The sequence below is a fragment of the Anomaloglossus baeobatrachus genome, chromosome 6 (genome assembly GCF_048569485.1).
Source record: "Anomaloglossus baeobatrachus isolate aAnoBae1 chromosome 6, aAnoBae1.hap1, whole genome shotgun sequence".
NCBI lineage: Eukaryota > Metazoa > Chordata > Amphibia > Anura > Aromobatidae > Anomaloglossus > Anomaloglossus baeobatrachus.
The window spans coordinates 7523883-7533711 of record NC_134358.1 but is presented as its reverse complement, the minus strand read 5'-3'; positions in this window follow the sequence as shown (position 1 = coordinate 7533711).

Below are 9829 nucleotides of genomic sequence, written 5' to 3'. Positions count from 1 at the left end.
TTTAAGTGGGCTAATCATTCTTTGAGGTATCTGGGGGTCCAGCTGGCAGCGGACAATAGCCAACTATATAAGCTGAACTATCTCCCTCTCCTGCAGTCCATTAGAACAGATTGCGCAAACTGGGCGAGGGGTCTTTTCACATGGTTTGGGAGGTGTGCAATATTGAAGATGAACATATTACCACGGCTTCTCTATCTCTTTCAGGCCCTGCCAATTAAGATCCCGAGCTCTTTTTTCAAGGAAGTGGCCTCACTATATACTAAATTTATTTGGGCAAATAAGCCGGCGAGGCTTTCCCGTTCCCTACTGTGCAGACCTAAGCGTAGGGGTGGGCTGGGAATACCTGATATGAAAAAATATTACTGGGCCACACATATGGTTAGGATTCTGGATTGGTGCCGTCACTCTAGGATGAAACCTTGGGTCGCCCTGGAACAGAGCTTCTCGGAGGTACATTTACCAGCCATGCCTTGGGTCGGGAGCCTGTTCCCGGCCTCTGTGAGATCTCATCCCACCATTGGCGCTACTCTGGAATGCTGTTCGAGGGGAGAGGTTCGGCGCCTTCTCCTGCCGTTGCCTTCTCCCATGTCACCAATTATAGGAGATCCGGATTTCCGTCCCGGCCTCTCAGATCCAGTTTTTCGGAGCTGGGTACAGGGGGGCAGATTCAGAGCTTACCAGATGGGAGGAGAGGGTGACTGGTTGTCTCTTTCGGACATTTGTGGTCTCCTGCCGCCGGACCCCATGGGGAGATGGAGGGCAATGCAGTTGAGACACTTCTTGAGCTCCCTTCCCTGCTTCGCCCGGTATGCTGGGCCTCTCACTAGATTCGAAAAATTGTGCTTGGGAGAGGGGGCCCTGCGGCACTCACTTTCCCTGGCATACAATCTGCTATCAGACCCGGGTGATTTGCCCACCCCGGTTTATTTGCGGCAGTGGGAAAGGGACCTCGGGACGACCTTGTCAGACACGCAGCGAAACAACGTCCTAATGTTGGCACATAAAACCTCGGTCAGTTCCAGAATGTTGGAGGCCAACTTCAAACTTCTGACCAGGTGGTATAGAGTCCCGACCAGGCTTCATAGGATATTCCCCTCAGTCGATCCCGTTTGCTGGAGGTGTGGTTCGGGGGAGGGTGACTACGTGCACATCTTTTGGTCTTGCCCTTCTTTACAACGGTTTTGGTCAGGAGTGAGGGAGGTAACTAGACTGGTGACCGGCACGGCTGAGACATTGGGTCCGGAACTGTATATCTTACAGCTTTCGGAACTCCCGGCTCATAGATACAAGCGCTCTTTGCTTAGGTTTATGGTAATTGCCGCCAGGTCTTGTATCCCGCTTGGCTGGAAGTCTACTACCCCCCCTACACTGGCACAGTGGGTTGCAAGGGTTAATGACCTAAGGCACATGGAGGACCTGACATCCTCTCTCAATGACAGTCAGGAAGGTTTTCGCAGGACCTGGCTCCCATGGTTGGAGTTCACTTACTCGGCGGATTACGCCAGATTACTCGCTCCTCCACGGCTGCTGTGAGGCTCTGGTGGAGCATTCCCTCCCCCCTCCCCCCCTTTTTTTTTTTTTTTTTTTTTTTTTTCCTCTCTCTTCTCCTCTTCTCCTCTTTTCTCGCTTTCCCTTTCTCTCACCTCTCTGCCCACTATCTTCTCCTACTCTCCCCTCCCCTTTAATCTCTTATAGATATGTACAGGAGAGCGGAAGGGTGGGATATATGTCAATGTTAAATATTTGAAATCTGTTTTTCTGCTCTTTGTGGAACAGTGGTTATTTTGTATGTTCTCGTGTCGGTCTTTAAAATAAAGAATTTAAAAAAAAAGAATGTGTAATTCTGATCATATATGTGCCACCTTTATATTCAAATGTTCCTTTATGTAATGTTATTTCAAGGTTCTCAAGCTGGCCAGATTTACCTCTGCTCATTATGGGAGATTTTAATCCTCAGTGTAATCCTATTATAAACGCCCTGTGGGCACTGATATGCAATCCCCATTTGCTTGCCTCCTTAACGAAGTGGGATTGGTGTATGTTTGGCGGAAACGTTTCCCTGACGCTAGCATCTTCTCTTGTGCTTCCTCAACCTACCAGTCAATGTCCAGGCTAGACATGGTGCTAAGTAATTCTCTTATGGTCCCGATAGTGAATAATGTGCGCTGCTCCTCTAGATCGCTGTCGAATCATTCCCCACTGTTGCTCAGGGATAGGAATGGGTGGGATGGAAGCTTAACCCCTTCTGGATAAGGTTAGAGAATTGTTATAGCATTAAGAAAAGCCTAGTTGAATATTTTAACACTAACAAAGATACGCGCCAGCAGGAGTTGTGTGGGACGCTGTGAAGGCGGTCCTGAGAGGGATATTTATAAGAGAGATAAAGGTGGTGAAGGATAGGACTAGAAAGACGGGGACAGATTTGGAGGACAACATTAGAGAGGCTGAACAAGTCTTTGCTCAGTGTCACAGCCCTGAAAATGGTGAGCTATGGAAGGAAGCGCAAAAGCAGCTTAGACAGTTCCAGCTGACGCAAGCGGAAAATAAGAGAATGTTCTGCAAACAACAGTATTATGAAGAGGGGGAGGCAGTGGGCCGCTTACTGGGTATGGCAAGGTAGTTAATGGTATCTTCATACAGGGAATCCAGAGACGGTGCCGTATTAGCTGTATATCAGTGCCGATATATCAATATATCAGACAATGAACACACAGACATGTTCACTCCTTCAGCCAGCGTCATCAACTGAGTTCGTGTATTTGTAGAAACCCAATTATACAGTTTGCATCATTGACCTTGAAAATACAACACAGAGTTTAAGGGAGTGTTTCACTCCTCAATTTCTCCCAGCATGCTGTAAAACACATCTTTGTTCCTTGTACATTCTTTCTGTGTGAACACTACTGATAAGACTTTTACTCATCATTAAAAGACTTCCATCGTTTGTACATCTGTTCACTTATTCTTGGTAACCCCTTCATGACTATACAGCTTTGAATTATATTATAGGTCTGTGCAATTGCTACATAGACAGACAGATAATTATGCTACTACATCTATATTTTGATTATTTACATACACAGATATTCTTATTACGTTTAAACAAACAAGCTATAACTCAGACCACCTTCACAGGTAGGCTTGCGCAGGCGCAGAAAGATAATGCGTTTATCTATGGGCTGAAAGGCAGCTCAGATGTGTTACATTCAGATTCGCAGGACATATTACGGATCTTACATAGGTTTTATGCTGAACTCTATTCCTCTAAGGCACAGTACTCTCAGGAGTACAGTGCGGCACACCTGGCTGGGATAACGCTTCAGAAACTGGGGAGGGATGAGGCAGAATATCTAGATAGGCCAGTAACAGTGGAAGAAATTCACTAATTAATTAGTAAGATGCCTAATGAGAAGGCACCGGGGCGGATGGTCTTCAGATAGAAATTTTATAAAGTATTTGAGGAGGAGCTGTCGGAACACTATCTCAATATGATTAATGACGCTTTTGGGACCCTACCGCACTCCCTGTATGAGGCCACTATAGTGGTGATATCAAAATAGGGTAAAGACAAGGAACAACCTGACTCCTACAGGCCCATATCCCTATTATATCCGCTATATACAGTTATCTCATCGGTAATACTCCAATCACTCAGGGTTTTATGCCTTCAAAGTCTAAAGCAATTAATATTAGAAGATTTTATTAAACTTGCAAGCGGAACCAGAGGGGAAGGTTATAGTCTCTTTAGGTGCCACAAGGCTTTTGATTTGGTGGAGTGGGGATATTTATGGGCGGTATTGCAGAAGATGGGATTTGGGCCAAAATTTATAGTTTGGATTTAGTTGTTGCACAGATCCCCCACGGCAAGAGTGAAAGCAAATGGTGGGCTGTCTGAGAGATTGGAGTTGTTTAGGGGAACCAGACAGGGCTGCCCATAGTCAATAGCTATTGAGCCACAGGCCTGTATAATGAGAGCCCATCCAGGTCTAGAGGGGGTTTTGATACGGAAGAGAAGAAGAAAGAATAGCGTTTTATGCAGATAACGTAATGTTATTTCTTAGTAAGGCTGAGAGTTTGCCACCGTGTGCTCAAAATATAAGTGAGGAGTTTGAGGTCTATTCAGGTCTAAGGATAAATTGGGGAAAATCTGCAATGATGCCTCGGAGTCATGATGCTGCTCGGGCCTCCTCCGCTTTCTTTAATATTCCAGTGGTTCAGGAAATTAAATAACCGGGCATAAATTTCCCTACTAACCCGGCTGCCTATATAGCACTAAATCTCGCCCCCCTAATGAGTAGAATCAAGGGTAAAGTAGAGGCATGGTCGAAGCTCCCATTTTCAGCTTTAGGTAGGACGAATCTTATTAAAATGTGCCTTATGCCTAGTAGGTTATATATACTACACAACGCCCTGATTTGGATCCCTAAATTCTGGTTCAGACGGATGCATAACATTTAGAGACTTGGTTTGGAAAAAGGGTATCCCTAGGATTAAACTTGAAAAGTTACAGCTGCCTAAAGACTTGGGAGGGCTGGCGTTACCGCATACGTGTAGCTACGGTCTAGCAGCCCAGATACAACATCTTAGGGGCTGGGCAAGGCAGGGGGAGCGGGAGATTAGGGAACCAATCTACTGGGGAAGGGATCTCTCCTAGACCATCTTGAAGCCGATCTCTTTAACACCAAAGCAAGTGGCCTTCCCACCCCGACACTAATACACAATTACTTAGTTACTGGGTGTAAAGGCATGCTCCAGATATACTCCTATATGGAATAACCCCAGGTTGGGTGAGCTAAAGCGGTTGGAGGGGTTTGGAGAATGGAGGAGGATGAGCTTGAGATGGGTGTAAAGGCATGCTCCAGATATACTCCTATATGGAATAACCCCGGGCTGGAGAATAGAGGAGGGTGGGCCTGAGATGGGTGTAAAGGCATGCTCCAGATATACTCCTATATGGAATAACCCCGGGCTGGAGAATGGAGGAGGGTGGGCCTGAGATGGGTGTAATGGCATGCTCCAGATATACTCCTATATGGAATAACCCCAGGTTAGGTGAGCTAAAGCGGTTGGAGGGGTTTGGAGAATGGAGGAGGGTGGGCTTGAGATGGGTGTAAAGGCATGCTCCAGATATACTCCTATATGGAATAACCCCGGGCTGGAGAATGGAGGAGGGTGGGCCTGAGATGGGTGTAATGGCATGCTCCAGATATACTCCTATATGGAATAACCCCGGGCTGGAGAATAGAGGAGGGTGGGCTTGAGATGGGTGTAAAGGCATGCTCCAGATATACTCCTATATGGAATAACCCCGGGCTGGAGAATGGAGGAGGGTGGGCCTGAGATGGGTGTAATGGCATGCTCCAGATATACTCCTATATGGAATAACCCCAGGTTAGGTGAGCTAAAGCGGTTGGAGGGGTTTGGAGAATGGAGGAGGGTGGGCTTGAGATGGGTGTAAAGGCATGCTCCAGATATACTCCTATATGGAATAACCCCGGGCTGGAGAATGGAGGAGGGTGGGCCTGAGATGGGTGTAATGGCATGCTCCAGATATACTCCTATATGGAATAACCCCGGGCTGGAGAATAGAGGAGGGTGGGCTTGAGATGGGTGTAAAGGCATGCTCCAGATATACTCCTATATGGAATAACCCCGGGCTGGAGAATGGAGGAGGGTGGGCCTGAGATGGGTGTAATGGCATGCTCCAGATATACTCCTATATGGAATAACCCCGGGCTGGAGAATAGAGGAGGGTGGGCCTGAGATGGGTGTAAAGGCATGCTCCAGATATACTCCTATATGGAATAACCCCGGGCTGGAGAATAGAGGAGGGTGGGCCTGAGATGGGTGTAATGGCATGCTCCAGATATACTCCTATATGGAGTAACCCCAGGTTGGGTGAGCTAAAGCGGTTGGAGGGGTTTGGAGAATAGAGGAGGGTGGGCTTGAGGTGGGTGTAAAGGCATGCTCCAGATATACTCCTATATGGAATAACCCCGGGCTGGAGAATGGAGGAGGATGGGCTTGAGGTGGGTGTAAAGGCATGCTCCAGATGTACTCCTATATGGAATAACCCCGGGCTGGAGAATAGAGGAGGGTGGGCTTGAGATGGGTGTAAAGGCATGCTCCAGATATACTCCTATATGGAATAACCCCAGGCTGGAGAATGGAGGAGGATGGGCCTGAGATGGGTGTAAAGGCATGCTCCAGATATACTCCTATATGGAGTTGGTTGGGTGAGCTAAAGCGGTTGGAGGGGTTTGGAGAATAGAGGAGGGTGGGCTTGAGGTGGGTGTAAAGGCATGCTCCAGATGTACTCCTATATGGAATAACCCCGGGCTGGAGAATAGAGGAGGGTGGGCTTGAGATGGGTGTAAAGGCATGCTCCAGATATACTCCTATATGGAATAACCCCAGGCTGGAGAATGGAGGAGGGTGGGCTTGAGATGGGTGTAAAGGCATGCTCCAGATATACTCCTATATGGAGTAACCCCGGGCTGGAGAATAGAGGAGGGTGGGCCTGAGATGGGTGTAAAGGCATGCTCCAGATATACTCCTATATGGAATAACCCCGGGCTGGAGAATAGAGGAGGGTGGGCTTGAGATGGGTGTAAAGGCATGCTCCAGATGTACTCCTATATGGAGTAACCCCGGGCTGGAGAATAGAGGAGGGTGGGCTTGAGATGGGTGTAAAGGCATGCTCCAGATATACTCCTATATGGAGTAACCCCGGGCTGGAGAATAGAGGAGGGTGGGCCTGAGATGGGTGTAAAGGCATGCTCCAGATATACTCCTATATGGAATAACCCCGGGCTGGAGAATAGAGGAGGGTGGGCTTGAGATGGGTGTAAAGGCATGCTCCAGATGTACTCCTATATGGAGTAACCCCGGGCTGGAGAATAGAGGAGGGTGGGCTTGAGATGGGTGTAAAGGCATGCTCCAGATATACTCCTATATGGAGTAACCCCGGGCTGGAGAATAGAGGAGGGTGGGCCTGAGATGGGTGTAATGGCATGCTCCAGATATACTCCTATATGGAGTAACCCCGGGCTGGAGAATAGAGGAGGGTGGGCTTGAGATGGGTGTAAAGGCATGCTCCAGATATACTCCTATATGGAATAACCCCAGGTTGGGTGAACTAAAGCGGTTGGAGGGGTTTGGAGAATGGATGCGGATGGGCTTGAGATGGGTGTATCAGCTTTTTTCGGATGGACTGCTCCGCTCATTTGAGCAGGACTATGGTCTGCCGAGCGCTGATATTCTCAGGTACTTACAATTGAGGCACGCCATAGAAATTCAGGGGCAGACGATAGACTTGTCTGTGTCACACAGCGGAATCTTGGAAAGTGTATTATAATCTAGTGCTACAAGGGAATCCTCTCCTTACTATATACCTCCTTGCTGGGGGGCATCTTGGGGGATCCCACGGGTAGCACAGAGTTAGGGTGGGAGAGGGATGTTGGTCCTATTACTGCAGATGAATGGGAAAGTCTTCTAGAGTCCATTAAAGATATTTCCATTAATACGGCCCAGAGAAGGGCGCACTTATTTCTGCTCCGCCGGCTCCACAGAACCTCAAGAGCGGAATTTAATATGAAACCGAGCACTGATGATCAATGTCCGCGGTGCAGGAGGAGGGCGCAGATTAGCCTCATACGTTCTGGTCGTGCTCCTATTTACTGATCTCTGAGACAAGGTAGGAAACTTGATAGAGCGTATTCAATGTCGATATACGCTAGAGCCCGAAATTAGGCATCTTGGGGGTAGTAGGAGAGGACGGCGCTGCTGCCACACAACTCGCAAGATTGAAAATTCAGTATCAGACCAGGAAAATGATTGCTAGACACTGGCCACTAGCCCACCTGGGATGTCCGAGATAAAAGCCTAAATAATACTGGAGAAAAGAATTCATATCACAAGAGGCGCCATTCCCAAGTCCGGTGAACAGTGGGGGGAGGGATGCAAAGTCCTTCTGGGGTCTCTGATGAGCAGCGATCTGCTCTCTATTTGCTTTTATGCTCTTGTATTTAGTATGACTTATATTGCACATTTCTCTCACCGGGGGTTTAGTTAAAGGGATAGTGGGGGGGAGAGGTAAAAGGGATGGGGAAAGGGATGAGGGGAAGGGATGAGGGGAAGGGATGGGAAAAGGGATGGGGGAAAAGGGATGGGGGAAAGGGATGGGGGGAAGGGATGAGGGGAAGGGATGGGGGGAAGGGATGGGGGAAAGGGAATAGGGGGAAAGGGATGGGGGGAAGGCATGGGGGAAAGGGATGGGGGGAAGGGATGGGGGGAAGGGATGGGGGGAAGGGATGGGGGAAAGGGATGAGGGGGAGGGATGGGGGAAAGGGATGATGGGGGAAAGGGATGATGGGGGAAAGGGATGAGGGGAAAGGGATGGGGAAAGGGATGAGGGGAAGGGATGGGGGAAAGGGATGGGGGGAAGGGATGGGGGGAAGGGATGGGGGGAAGGGATGGGGGGAAGGGATGAGGGGAAGGGGGAAAGGGGTGGGGGGAGGGATGGGGGAAAGGGATGAGGGAAAGGGATGGGGGAAAAGGGATGAGGGAAAGGGATGAGGGGAAGGGATGAGGGGAAGGGATGGGAAAAGGGATGGGGGAAAGGGAATAGGGGGAAAGGGATGGGGGAAGGGATGAGAGGAAGGGATGGGGGGAAGGGATGGGGGGAAGGGATGGGGGAAAGGGATGAGGGGGGGGGATGGGGGAAAGGGATGATGGGGGAAAGGGATGAGGGGAAAGGGATGGGGAAAGGGATGAGGGGAAGGGATGGGGGAAAGGGATGGGGGGAAGGGATGGGGGGAAGGGATGAGGGAAAGGGATGAGGGGAAGGGATGAGGGGAAGGGATGGGGGAAAGGGATGAGGGGAAGGGATGGGGGGGAGGGATGGGGGAAAGGGATGGGGGGAGGGATGGGGGAAAGGGATGAGGGGAAAGGGATGAGGGGGAGGGATGGGGAAAGGGATGAGGGGAAAGGCATGAGGGGGAGGGATGGGGGAAAGGGATGAGGGGGAGGGATGGGGGAAAGGGATGAGGGGGAGGGATGGGGGAAAGGGATGAGGGGGAGGGATGGGGGAAAGGGATGAGGGGAAGGGATGGGGGAAAGGGATGGGGGGAGGGATGGGGGAAAGGGATGAGGGGGAGGGATGGGGGAAAGGGATGAGGGGGAGGGATGGGGGAAAGGGATGAGGGGGAGGGATGGGGGAAAGGGATGAGGGGAAGGGATGGGGGAAAGGGATGGGGGGAGGGATGGGGAAAGGGATGAGGGGAAAGGGATGAGGGGGAGGGATGGGGGAAAGGGATGAGGGGGAGGGATGGGGGAAAGGGATGAGGGGGAGGGATGGGGGAAAGGGATGAGGGGGAGGGATGAGGGGGAGGGATGGGGAAAGGGATGAGGGGGAGGGATGGGGGAAAGGGATGGGAGAAAGGGATGAGGGGGAGGGATGGGGGAAAGGGATGAGGGGGAGGGATGGGGGGAAAGGGATGAGGGGGAGGGATGGGGTGAAGGGTTGGGGGAGGGATGGGGTGAAGGGTTGGGGAAGGGATGGGGGGAAAGGGATGAGGGGGAGGGATGGGGGGGAAAGGGATGAGGGGGAGGGATGAGGGGGAGGGATGGGGTGAAGGGTTGGGGGAAAGGATGAGGGGAGGGATGGGGTGAAGGGGATGGGGGAAAGGGATGGGCGGAAAGGGGTGAGGGGGAAGGGATGGGGGGAAGGGATGGGGGGGAAAGGGATGAGGGGGAGGGATGGGGGGGAAAGGGATGAGGGGGAGGGATGGGGTGAAGGGGATGGGGGAAAGGGATGGGCGGAAAGGGG